We start from the raw sequence: 13240 nt of genomic DNA on the forward strand, positions 1-13240 counted from the left end.
CGTTGTCATCCATTTATCATTACAATAATTGAGCAACAGTCGTTATCATCATCATAATTTGTCATCATCAGGAATAATCAGGCAGCATTGTCGTTATCATCTTTCAGCGATCATAATCGTCATTTTATGAGCACCATCATCATATTGCTGTAATAATTGTAATCCAAAACTACTCACCCATTGTCAACATCATTATAGAGGAATGATCATTATCTTCCAACAATGATGATATACATCATCAATATTAACCACCCATAAACGTTATGCCATGCTAATCATTGATCATCAATATTCACTCAGCATGATCATCTTGTAATGATATATATGTTCGTTATAGTCAGCAACAATGTCAATCAAAATTCATCATCATCCAATAACAATCGCTCATCATCAATCAACAATCTGTGGTGCTACCATTTAATCACTTGACGCACACTGAGCATGGGAGTTCAATCCCAGCAGAGGGGGTCAACTAACCCTTTCAATCCTCCAATGTCAGTAAAACAACTACCAGTTTGTGAGAAGTCAACGGCCGTTATTCTAAAGAGTAACTCATCCCCTGCCATAGGAATGTGGAATGTCCACCACAAGCTCAGGGCTGTAAACTGATGAGTATTTCTCCATGCGTACATCTAAAGCGAAACCACTTTGTCGTTTTAGATCATCCATCATCATCATGGTCATCATCATCTTGACCATTATCATAATCCATGATCATCATCTTCATCGTCACCATCATGGTCATTATCATCACGGACATCATCAATCATTAGCCAAGTTGTGGTAGCTATGCAAGCCTGTAATCCAGCATTTTGGAGGTGAGGGGTTGGTGGGTCATACAACTCTCTTCCCGTGGGCATCGAGGTGCTATACCCTGGCTTGCCAGGAGAATGCAGTACAGCATATTTGTGAGTCCTCTTATTCCGTCCGTATGGGATAGAGCGTTTCCCCCTAGCATGCGTGAGTTTTCTCCGGGCGCTCTTGATTTCCTCCCACAAATGTAAACACTCGTCAATTGGTCGATAACAACCTTGATACATAGAGGACCTCAGAGCTTGGGACATTGTTTGCACCGGCTCATCGCGTGGCTGCCTTCCTGCTGTGTTTGTGGTTCCTCGCGCCTCTGAGCCGTTGTGCAGTGTGTTACAAGTCGAATCTATTGTTATTATCGTCAAGCGTTTGAGCGTGGGGTGCACATTTGTGTTTATATATGTGGTGGCGTGTATGTTATGCAATATGTGGCCACGTTTTATATTAAATATATATTTGAGTTGTCAAACGTGTGCTGGTGACAATTTATTACATCATCGATACAAGTGCGTCTCGCTATAACGAGCAATTTGAATCTCGACCCATTTGTTCGCAAAGCGAGCAAAATGTTCGCGGATCGAGTGGAGACCGATTGCTTAATGTGCGTCCTGTGGCGGCAGGGGGCGCACGGTGGCCCACAACTGTTTGTTTACCAGCTGTGCTGCGCTGCACGCACCACGTGTTCGTGCTGTGGGGGAGGGGGTCCCTGTGGTGGCATTGTAATGGGTGGCGGGAGGGGAGCGGTAGTGTAGTAGTTAGCGCTCTGCGATACGAACCCGGCGATCCGAGGTCGATTGCCGCTAACGGTCAACACCAGTGACGATTATGTGAACCGGTCCTGGGCCTCCCCTAGGTCGACTCAGCCTCAAATGAGTACCTTGTGCGGTGTGTAAACATCGCCACTAGGGAGACAAAGGTGGCAGGGAGTGGTGCTAGCCACCTACCCTTCGTGTGCAATACCGGCCTTCTTGGGTACTCGCTAACAGCGCTTGCCCCAAACAGTCTGTTAAGTCAATATGCAGGAGCTTGCACTGTGGTTCTTCATGTGTGGTAAATGTTACATTTTATTACTTAACTAGTTCATGAAGCCTGTCTTTGCCCGACAAAAGTTTCCAATAAATATAATAACAAACCTGATGTGATTTTTTTTACATCTACGATCAGACACTAACAACTGCTCCAAAAATGTGTATTTTTCAGCAAAATAAATTGTTGACGACTTCAGTCAACTTGTATTTAAAGACATTACCCATAGTAAACCACTCAATTTAAAGATTTCGTTATTTTTTATATTAGAAAGAACAAAAATGTATGAACTTAATACTCCATGAGAGCTTCGATATTTTACCGTTTTCGAATTATTCAGATTTGAACATCATAAAAGCGGATATTTTTGTTCAAACCCACTTTAATCCGAAATATATCAAAAACCAAAAAAACGAACAATCGTCCTCGCTTTAATTGTATTTGCTATTTAACTCTCTATCAAACGAAAAAACCCGCAGTCTTGTATTTTGAACGGTTTTGTGACACGCGCAAATATTTTTATGGGGCACTTCAAATTTATATTTGGGGCCCTTAAAATGAAAATCTCGGATTTTCTTAATGTTTTTCTGTTGGTGTCATTAAAGCTACATATGTTCCTAATTTCAGCTTTCTACATTGTCGGGAAGTACCCTAGAGGCGTTTGAGACAGATTAAAGTATTAAAGACCGATTTTTTAATCATGATTTGTATATCACATGCTAGAAAAGTGGAAAATGTTGGTGTTGAAACGCAACTCAGCTTGTAACATCGGAGGAGTAAATGGAGAAATGACGATCGTTTAACGTTTTTTTTGCTTAGCGAGCAATTTTCAAGGAATGTATCTCGGCTGATGAAGCGAGACACGGCCTGTAATCACAAGGAAGCATACGACTGTGCTTGAAGGAGAACATTTTCAATCGGTGCACATCTGCTCTGACGCATGGGTCAGAAACATTGACGGTGACCAAAATAAAGAGGAACACGTGGATCGGAGAGCATACAAACATCCACGCACACATTTGAGCAGTGGTCCTTCACCTTCACGGCAGCCTTGCACCCCTCTGGGTCTCAATCGTTAAACAATGTATAATGTTATTAAATACATAGATGTTTGATGAAAAAAAGTAGTTGTACGTACGTGCCCGTGCTTAATTTGTGTTTCGATGATTTTCCTTCTAAAACTATACTCTTAGGTTTTTCGGTAAAGTCACGTAGGTGAAAAGTAAATAATAAAAATAATTGAAATAATAATTGAAATAAAATAATTGTGATTTATTATTGTATTTCTATTATTCTCTATTATTTTTATTATTTATTTTTCACCTACGTGACTTTACCGAAAAACCTAAGAGTATGAATCCTTGCAGTCACGAAAGCTTCAAATCTAGAACTTATAAAACTAATTATGGCCATGTCTCGCACCCCGAGAAGGGGCATCTAGCAACCCCAGGTGCTGCATGCACCCAAAGTTAAGAACCACTGAATTAGAGACATCTTAATGGCACTTGAGAAAAGTATACGATAAGGACACGTGATGGCCAGAAAAGGTCATGGCTGGTTGGCGAGCCTGGTGATGGTAAGACAGGCAAGGGAGAGAACACGCCGTGGAGATGGAGCGATGAGATTAGCTCATGTGAAGAAGCGAGATTGCGGTATCGCAGGACCGCGTGGGGAAGGCCTGCATCCAACAGTGGAGAAAACATAGCTCATGATGACGATATGCCCATCCTATTTCATAGATCTTGGCAATGTGAGACAGCGCTCAGTACCCCCCTCATATACACATCTGACTCGTATATCCCTGTCTGTTTACATGTTAGTACAATAGTCACTCTACATCTGTTTAATGTGTAACTTTATTTGTACTGTCATTGTGCAATCATCAGTCTAAAAATAAACTGCTCAAGCCGACTTGAGCTGCAGGGAATTCATTACCGAACATTTCCGATTTCTCACGCGATACAGTTTGTGTATGCCCCGATTTCCCGTCGCTTCACCGCTGTCCTCTCCTTTGATTTCCCTTTTTTGGTGAATTTGGTGGCCCAGATCAGTCACATCTTGCGAACGAGACTCATTCTGCTCTGTTTGAACACGTAGGCTTTCGCGACCAATATTATCCATAATATATCTAACCCCCAAAAAAGCCTCCATCATGGATCATCCTGGTCTCTTTGAGCCCTCGCGTGGTGAGACCAAAGCAAGCTGGAAACCTCGGACACAGCCCTTGATTTGTAGACGCGGTGGTTGGCTATGGTCACGCGCTGCGATAGATCGGGACCCAACTGTGATGTACACACATGTTATAGAGTGGTAATAGACACACTTCGCTACAGGGGTAATGTAGTTATTTATACAGCTGCTGCTGCTGCTGATATTCCTACGGCCTCCTATACCCATGACCACTCGCCGAATCATTTGTGGGGGAAAATCGCAACTTCCCCGAATGCAAATGTTCACTCACTCCAGACACACGAGCACACCGGCTGGTCAGTCGCCTCCGTATTACTCATCTAACGCTCCTACCATGGTGTACTGTTCCGTGACTTCACTCATTGATTCCTCCACCCATGTAGAGGACCCGGTCTCTCTATGCCAGACTGATTCATCTCATCCACACTGTCAGTGACGGGATAAAAAAAAATGGGCCCAGGCATTTGTAAACACGCCGGCTCCTAGTCGGGCTATGGGCAATTATACATTTTTAATGGGTTGTGCGACAGACCGTATATGCACTAGTATCTCGATTTGTGATGTGAAGTGTTCGCGTGGTTTTGCGTGCGATCTCATTGGCCAATTTGGGACTGAGCAAAAAAAAACAAATGCGTGGCCAGTGAGGAAGAATCTATGGGGCTGCCGAATATGGGAACTTAATGCCAACTGAGAGCGTAAATAAGCAACGAAGCGTACACATTAGAGGCAATGACATTTTAATTAAACATGTTTTGGTTACTCTGATCACATTTGCAATTTCCCTACACAGAGACCGGCCCACTGCTCCTCGTAATGGACCGGCCCCGACCACACTGCGAGTCACGTACCACTCACCCACTTATTCACTCACCCACCCACTCACCACACTGCGAGTCACGTACCACTCTCCCACTTATTCACTCACAAACCCACTCACCACACTGCGAGTCACGTACCACTCTCCCACTTATTCACTCACAAACCCACTCACCACACTGCGAGTCACGTACCACTCTCCCACTTATTCACTCACAAACCCACTCACCACACTGCGAGTCACGCACCACTCACCCACTTATTCACTCACAAACCCACTCACCAACACTGCGAGTCACGTACCACTCACCCACTTATTCACTCACCCACCCTCTCACCAACACTGCGAGTCACGTACCACTCACCCACTTATTCACTCACCCACCCACTCACCAACACTGCGAGTCACGTACCACTCACCCACTTATTCACTCACCCACCCTCTCACCAACACTGCGAGTCACGTACCACTCTCCCACTTATTCACTCACCCACCCACTCACCAACACTGCGAGTCACGTACCACTCACCCACTTATTCACTCACCCACCCACTCACCACACTGCGAGTCACGTACCACTCTCCCACTTATTCACTCACCCACCCACTCACCAACACTGCGAGTCACGTACCACTCACCCACTTATTCACTCACAAACCCACTCACCACACTGCGAGTCACGTACCACTCACCCACTTATTCACTCACCCACCCACTCACCAACACTGCGAGTCACCTACCACTCTCCCACTTATTCACTCACCCACCCACTCACCAACACTGCGAGTCACGTACCACTCACCCACTTATTCACTCACAAACCCACTCACCAACACTGCGAGTCACGTACCACTCACCCACTTATTCACTCACCCACCCACTCACCAACACTGCGAGTCACGTACCACTCTCCCACTTATTCACTCACCCACCCACTCACCAACACTGCGAGTCACGTACCACTCACCCACTTATTCACTCACAAACCCACTCACCACACTGCGAGTCACGTACCACTCACCCACTTATTCACTCACCCACCCACTCACCAACACTGCGAGTCACGTACCACTCTCCCACTTATTCACTCACAAACCCACTCACCACACTGCGAGTCACGTACCACTCACCCACTTATTCACTCACCCACCCTCTCACCAACACTGCGAGTCACGTACCACTCTCCCACTTATTCACTCACCCACCCACTCACCACACTGCGAGTCACGTACCACTCACCCACTTATTCACTCACAAACCCACTCACCACACTGCGAGTCACGTACCACTCACCCACTTATTCACTCACCCACCCTCTCACCAACACTGCAAGTCACGTACCACTCACCCACTTATTCACTCACCCACCCTCTCACCAACACTGCGAGTCACGTACCACTCACCCACTTATTCACTCACCCACCCACTCACCAACACTGCGAGTCACGTACCACTCACCCACTTATTCGCTCACCCACCCACTCACCAACACTGCGAGTCATGTACCACTCACCCACTTATTCACTCACCCACCCACTCACCAACACTGCGAGTCACGTACCACTCACCCACTTATTCACTCACCCACCCTCTCACCAACACTGCGAGTCACGTACCACTCACCCACTTATTCGCTCACCCACCCACTCACCAACACTGCGAGTCATGTACCACTCACCCACTTATTCACTCACCCACCCACTCACCAACACTGCGAGTCACGTACCACTCACCCACTTATTCGCTCACCCACCCACTCACCAACACTGCAGGTCACAACATTTATCTTTCCGCTTCCTCCCTCGCACGGCTCTGCTTTGGAATTCCCTCCTCCCATCGTCCCCTTTTCCCAGGCTGTTATAATAACCTTGCTCATTTCAAGAAGCGTGATTATTATTTCTCGCCCGTTACAACTATAACAGTGCTCCACAATAGATGTTTTGGGGTTTGGTCGCCAAAAGCCTACGTGTGAAACTATAAGAGTGCTGTTTGCCGCTGGCTGCTTTGCGTGTTGAGCCTTTGGGCTGACTCCCACGGGGCAGCGTCTCATGCGAAACCTCCACTCCAGTGGGAGTGCACCAGGAACGGATTTCATCATCAGCCATGGTCAATCCACTGCTGGATGAAGGCCTCCCCCAAGCCACCGCCATCTCTCTGGATCGTGCGGCGTAACAATCCAGCTAGCGCCTGGCGCAAGAAACCGATTTCAATGCTCCATCTCCCTCGGTGGACGTACATCTCGGACGCGGTTATATTCCATGGCTGCCAGATGTAACATCAGTTTCGCTGGGCGGACTGTTGCATGCATTGCGGGATGATGACATATAGAGATAGCTTGGGAAGGCCTTCATCCAGCAGTGGATTGCCCATGGCCGATGATGCTAATTGTTGTCGTAGATTTTTTTCCGTGCTCCGTGGTGGTGTTTGTAGAGAGATGTTTTTCCTTTTTTACTCAAACGACCCTCAGGGCATGAGCCCACTCCCTCCCACCCCCCCCGAACACGTGGCTCGTAAGAGGCTCGTTAAATGTTCACACAAGCGGCCAAATGGAAGTCTCCCTGTGTGTGTGTTAAAGCCTCGTAGACTTTTGAGGAAAAGTGCTGTTGGCGAGCACCTATTAAGCACCCTTTCTAATTAAATCCGACCCGTCGGTCACGTGGGGGAGTGGGTGCGGGGCGGCGGGGGGGGGCTTCGACCATACTTCACCACGTCGGTCCGTGCGTACTATATACCTGCTCTGGCACGTGGTACGTACAGAGACACCGTGGCCTTGAATGAAAAATAGGGAGAGAAAAAAAACTGAAAAGGGTGTCAAAGAAGTATGGAGAGAGAGGCGCGTGCTTGGAATTACCCGGAGAGACAGAGGGGGAGGAACGCGTGGAATGAGGGGGGCGGTGTGGCCAGGAGCAAGCTGACTCACCCGGCCGCCTTTGTCTCAGCAGTGATGTTATTCACGGGCATGCAATTGAAATGTGTTTAATTGTGTTATTAATAATAATAATGACAGTTCTCTGTCAATCCACTGGTGGATGAAGGCTTCACGCCGTTTGGGTCATGAGGGATGTTGTTTAACCATACTTCACCACGCTGGTCACTGCGGGTTGGTGATGGGCAGGCCTGCGACCCAGTCCAATATGACTGATGTTAGCCGTGGCCGAGACTCGAAATAATTGTCATAGTGCAGTGTGTCAACTCCTGCGCCACTGCCCCAATGAATACATACGTTATTTTGCAACAAATCTAAGCATAATATTGATCGTAAATTTAAACGTGGCCTTTATTTAGACAGAATAGATTCAGGAGAGTGCTGCCGCACTTTCATGTTTGGCTTCGTGTGGGAATAATATTGAGTAGCCCGAGAAAACCCCACTCGGCATGCAAGGGGATAATACCCGCACCTCCGTTTAGCACGGTCGGCTACGTACGGTGCAAAAGAAGTGCAACGGACACACGTACTGAAAACGTTCGCGCAGATGGCTAAACATCTTGCTGTGCTGTCATTGCAACCTCGTGGGGTAATGGGAGTTTCACATATTTGTGCGTGATCCACTAACCCTTGCTTTTAAAGTTATGGATCACCGGAGAACTTGACCTCTGAGGTCAGATCAGGAGGGAGGGGGAGTGAGGGAGAGGGAGTGAGAACCTCATGCAGAGGGCGGAGGGTGCGTTGCCTCATCCTCGGCTAATTAAAACCACGTTGATGCCAGTCTTGTTGTCGATTAAAGTTTAATCACGAGGCTCGTGAGAACGGGAAGAATCTCCACGTAGAATCATCTCAGAATTCAGCGCCAGAAGTCCCCTGTCCTCTCGCTGCACAAGCCGTCAAGGCGTCATCCCGTCACCACACAGCCCAAACACAAACTCGAGCAAGTACGACACCGTGATTTTGTTGTTGTTATATTTGAAGTGTTTTTAAACGAAGATTATTTTTTAAGACTCTACCTCTCTGGCTTCTCTGTGCGCTGAAAAGGGCCATTTCCCGAAACGTCACCTATATAATTTTGCTAAGGCCACATTGTTATCAACGAGTGTGTTGAGTTATTTTAGTTGTTCTTGTGCTTGTGCACTACTGACCACACAACAACAGCAGCAGCATCACCACATGTGTTTTTTTAATCAGAATTGTCCTGCCAAGCTTTTATTGCAGTTAGAGATGGAGCGAGATGAAGCGATGTGGTTGGACAAAAACATAAACTGAAGCGGGCCATTTATTTATTTAAAGATTCGATCACATTAAATATTTTCAACGCTGCTCCCTCGAGTGTTGTATCTACACTGCATTGTATTCAAACACTGTCTTTGGCCTGCGATCACTTCCTGTGGGATACATATTGAATGCTTGCTGCTGATGATGTTGTTCGATCAGTTCATGCGCAGGATTGAGACGGATGGTAGCAGCATTGGACCGTGATGGATGACGAAACACGTGGGGCGACCTTCATCCAGCTGTAGATAGACAACGGCTGCTGATGATGAAGGGTGACTAACGTCCTCATTATGTGGGAAGGGGTTGCTGGGTGTGCACGTGGACCACAGCCTCTGTGCCGGTTTACGGAACCACACCGGGGCTGCTTAGAACGCACACTCTGCCGGTGACTGTGGTCTGGAGGAGAGTGTTTCTGCTGAATGAAGAGGACTTCCTATTCTAACTCCATCACTCGCTCTAGCTCTCTCCATCCATCCTTCCTCCTCCATGCGTCTTTCTCTCTCCATTCCTACATCTCTCCCGCTACATCCCTCCCTATCCCCGTTTTGTCTTCTCTCCGTCCTTCCATCCTCCCTCCTCCATCTCTCCCTCAATTTCTACTTTTCTCCCTTCCACCCTCGACACCCCTCCCTACCTCTCTCCATTCGAACTTCCTTCTCTACATCCTTGCTTCGCTCCCCCTCCATCTCTCCCCCTCTTCATATCTCTCTCCCTCCTCTCGGTGAATCCCTACCTACTTTACTTCATCGCACTCTCCCCATCCCTCCACCCCCACCTCAAACCAAATTTGGTCCAGATATATTGTGACCCCCCCCCCCCCCCCCCATTTAATTCTCCAAATCGTAATATTCTTTTTTTAAAAGGTAGGTTTATATATTTCAAACAGAAATGAATATGCAATATGACAAAACAAATGTTAAGGAAAGTCACGTGGATAGGTTTGGAACCTATCTAGGTGACTTTACCGAAAGACGCAAATAATATGAATTCCTGCAGTCACGAAAGCTTAAAGTCAAGATTAAAATGCTATGGATCGATTAATTTGACGGGTCACAAGACATCTGGACCAAACGCTTCGCAGGACCCTCCTGGAAAATAGTCACGAGACTCTTCAAGAATTTCTCGCGTAAACAATATGCCTACTCACAAATAATCCCTCTTACTCCTCCCCCCTCCCTTCTAATCCAATCCCCCGCAAGCCCCCCCCCCCCATCATCCCGTCCCTCCCCCCCGACTTCCACGAAGTGGAGCGTCCATTCGCTGTCTGCCGAATCTCCTGGAGCAAAGTGAAGTAAGCGAGCGGTGGGGGGCGGCACAGGAGGGGGGCGTCGGGGTTAGGGGTGGCGGACGGGGGGGATAAATCGTACGGATCTGCGTCTCGTTGTCAAAGTGGTGTCTTGACCCCTGCATCCCTCCTCGTAATCCCCCCCCCCCCACTGTTTCCAAAAGGAATCGATGAATGAGAGAGAAACGGTCGACTCCGCACAGGGAGTTGCGTGCGTGCGGCTGTGATGCACACGGGGAGAGAGAGGGAGGCTCCTTGGCCTCTCGCGGGGAATTCCCCGGGGGAATCGCGAACGCCCTTGGGGGAGGAACTTAAGGTTGCTGGCCCGTCGCTGTGTGCACGCGTGTGGACGTGCGGCGGGGAGCGGTGGCGCAGTGGTTTTGGTGCATCGCGACACGAAACCCGGCAAAGCTGCGTTCGATTCTCCACCACGGTTTAAAACATCGGTGGCGAGTGATGTATCTGAGCCTACCGTGTGGGCCTCCCCACCCCCCCCCCCCCTTAGGTAGATTCAGCGTTAAGTGTGTAACTGGTGCGGCATGTAAAACATCAACAATGGGGGGAGAGACAAAGGCGGCCGGGACTGGTTCTAGCTACGCCTTTACTCCATGAGTACTCGCTAACAGCACTTGCCTCAGCAGCAGTCAATGCCAGGCTATTCGGGGGATCTATGTCGCCCGAGGCTGTAATCTGATCTCGCGCAAACTCCTCACTTCAGTTTTTTTAGTTTGACGTGAGAGAGAAACAGAAATATTTCGACAGAATATTATTGTTGTTGTTGCTGCTTCTGGTGTTGCAAGTGTTACGCAAATTGGGAGGTGGACGCGCGCAACGGATTGCTGAATCCGTCTGTGGCGAACTTCGATCGTTTAACCCACAGGCACCTTGAGTTCGATTCCCGGCGACGGCTGGCGTCAGCGGCGAGAGATATCTGAACGAGTTCCCCCTTCCCTCCTCCGTGATAACCTCCGATTTAGCACGGGTTGGTTACGTACGGCGCGAAAGAAGTTCGGCATTTTCTTTTTTACCGGGTAAGGCCCACTGAGCTATGGCGGCGCTTTTTCTCAGAAGCGACCTGGCCACCACGAATGGGAGCCCAGAGAAGTGGCTTGTCGCGTGGAAATAATGCACGGCAGGCAAAACGAACCTTTTGGCGAGACCCCGGGGTCCAATCAGCCCCCGGCTCTCGCATCAACTGCGTTGCGACGTCATTCTATGTCTGTTGAAGGCGAACGATACAGCAATCGATTCCTCTCGACGAGCTCTACACGATGCGCTAATCAAAGTTTCAAAGTTTTGTTTCTTCTGCGCGTTCATCCTCGCTGCTGCGCTTGGACGCTGCAAAGTATGATCTTGTTTTGATTTAGTGTGCTAATCTTTAAAGGTGCATTGAAAATGTTTGATACTCCTACTGATGCTCCTGCTGTTGTGGAGTGACTCATGCAGCCAGCTATCGCTACAGGATTTTGGTGGTACATGTTGTTTTTGTCGTTTATTGTTAAATTTCGGTCACAGTTCCTATGATCACTGTTACATTGCGTTTATGGCTTTATTTTGGTGATTTCGAAATGTTTTTTTGGTTTGGCCATGTTTGTTTGTTGTAGTACGGAGTTAGAATGATGGCTTTAATCTAAGTTGTCTTGTGGTTGTTGTTGTTGTTTGACTTGCATCCCACTGGGATTTTTGCACACAGCGTTGGTGTACGGTGCTTTTTCTGGAAGATTTTTTTGCAGTTTTTTCCTGGATTTTTCTGTTTGCGCATAGTCACTTGAAGATATTTTCTTGTTCATGTTTTTGTTTTTTGTCTGTTGTGGTTGCACCCGATTCAAGAACCTAATGGCTCACAGGGCTATACCAAATAAATGAAACTGAAACTAGACGTGACATGACAACAGAATGATCCGCGCCAGGCGGGTCGCGGCGTTTATGTGCGCGGTCGGACAGAGTCGCCAACAATAAATACATTAATTACGATTTTGACTTCCGTTTATTCGGGACCCCGGGGTCCCGCCATTAGGTTAAAATACTCTTAAACGCGTGATGTTGATTGTAAACGTGGAGGGAAAAACCCGGAGGACCCGGAGAAAAATCCACGCGACCACGGGGAGAGAGATACACAAACTCCAAATTCTACAGAAGGCGTCGGGGTCGTTATGAAGCCCACGACCTCCTGTATACCAGGCGAGGTAGTTAACATCTCCTAGCCACCGTGATGATGAGAGAGAGAGACACGCAAACTCCGAACAAACAGCAAGGGTCAGGGTCGAGATGGAACCCACGACCTCCTGCATAACAGGCGAGGTAGTTGACATCTAGCCACCGTGGCGCCCAACATACATGGTTCTGGTGTATCCATGCCCAATCTGCACTCTGTGGTCAAACAACGAGCTTATATGGCGGCATGAGGTATGGTCAAACAACCCCCGAGACCAACACAGTGTGGGGACGCTCTCCTCCAGCAGTGGATTGACAACGCGTTGTACGCGTTATATAATCACAGGGGTCCGCCCTGAAGGGAAGGGGGTCTGGCTTTAGTTTGGTGCCCCCCCCTCGCCTTTGATGTCCCCGCTGCGTGCGTAGCAGCGGTGGGGTAGGGGTGGGGGTGAGGCGAGGGGGGTGGGGGTGGTCAGGAGGGAGGGATCGGGGGGGTGGGAGAGAGGGGTGGGGGGAGCAGGAGGGGGTGGGGGGGCAGGAGGGGGGGCCAGGAGGGGGGGTGGGGGGGTGTCTCCTTCGTTCAAATGTTGAGTCCCATTGCCTGCGAGTAATGTTGGGGGGGGGGGGGCGGTGAGGGAGGTAAGGGGGTAAGTGGGGTAGATGAGAGGGGTCACCGATGGAGGGTTATGGGTGGGTGAAGAGGAGATGAGGAAGGTAATGGGGTGAGTGGGGTAGATGAGAGGGGTTAAGG

Source organism: Lampetra fluviatilis, chromosome 34 (genome assembly GCF_964198595.1).
Source record: "Lampetra fluviatilis chromosome 34, kcLamFluv1.1, whole genome shotgun sequence".
NCBI lineage: Eukaryota > Metazoa > Chordata > Hyperoartia > Petromyzontiformes > Petromyzontidae > Lampetra > Lampetra fluviatilis.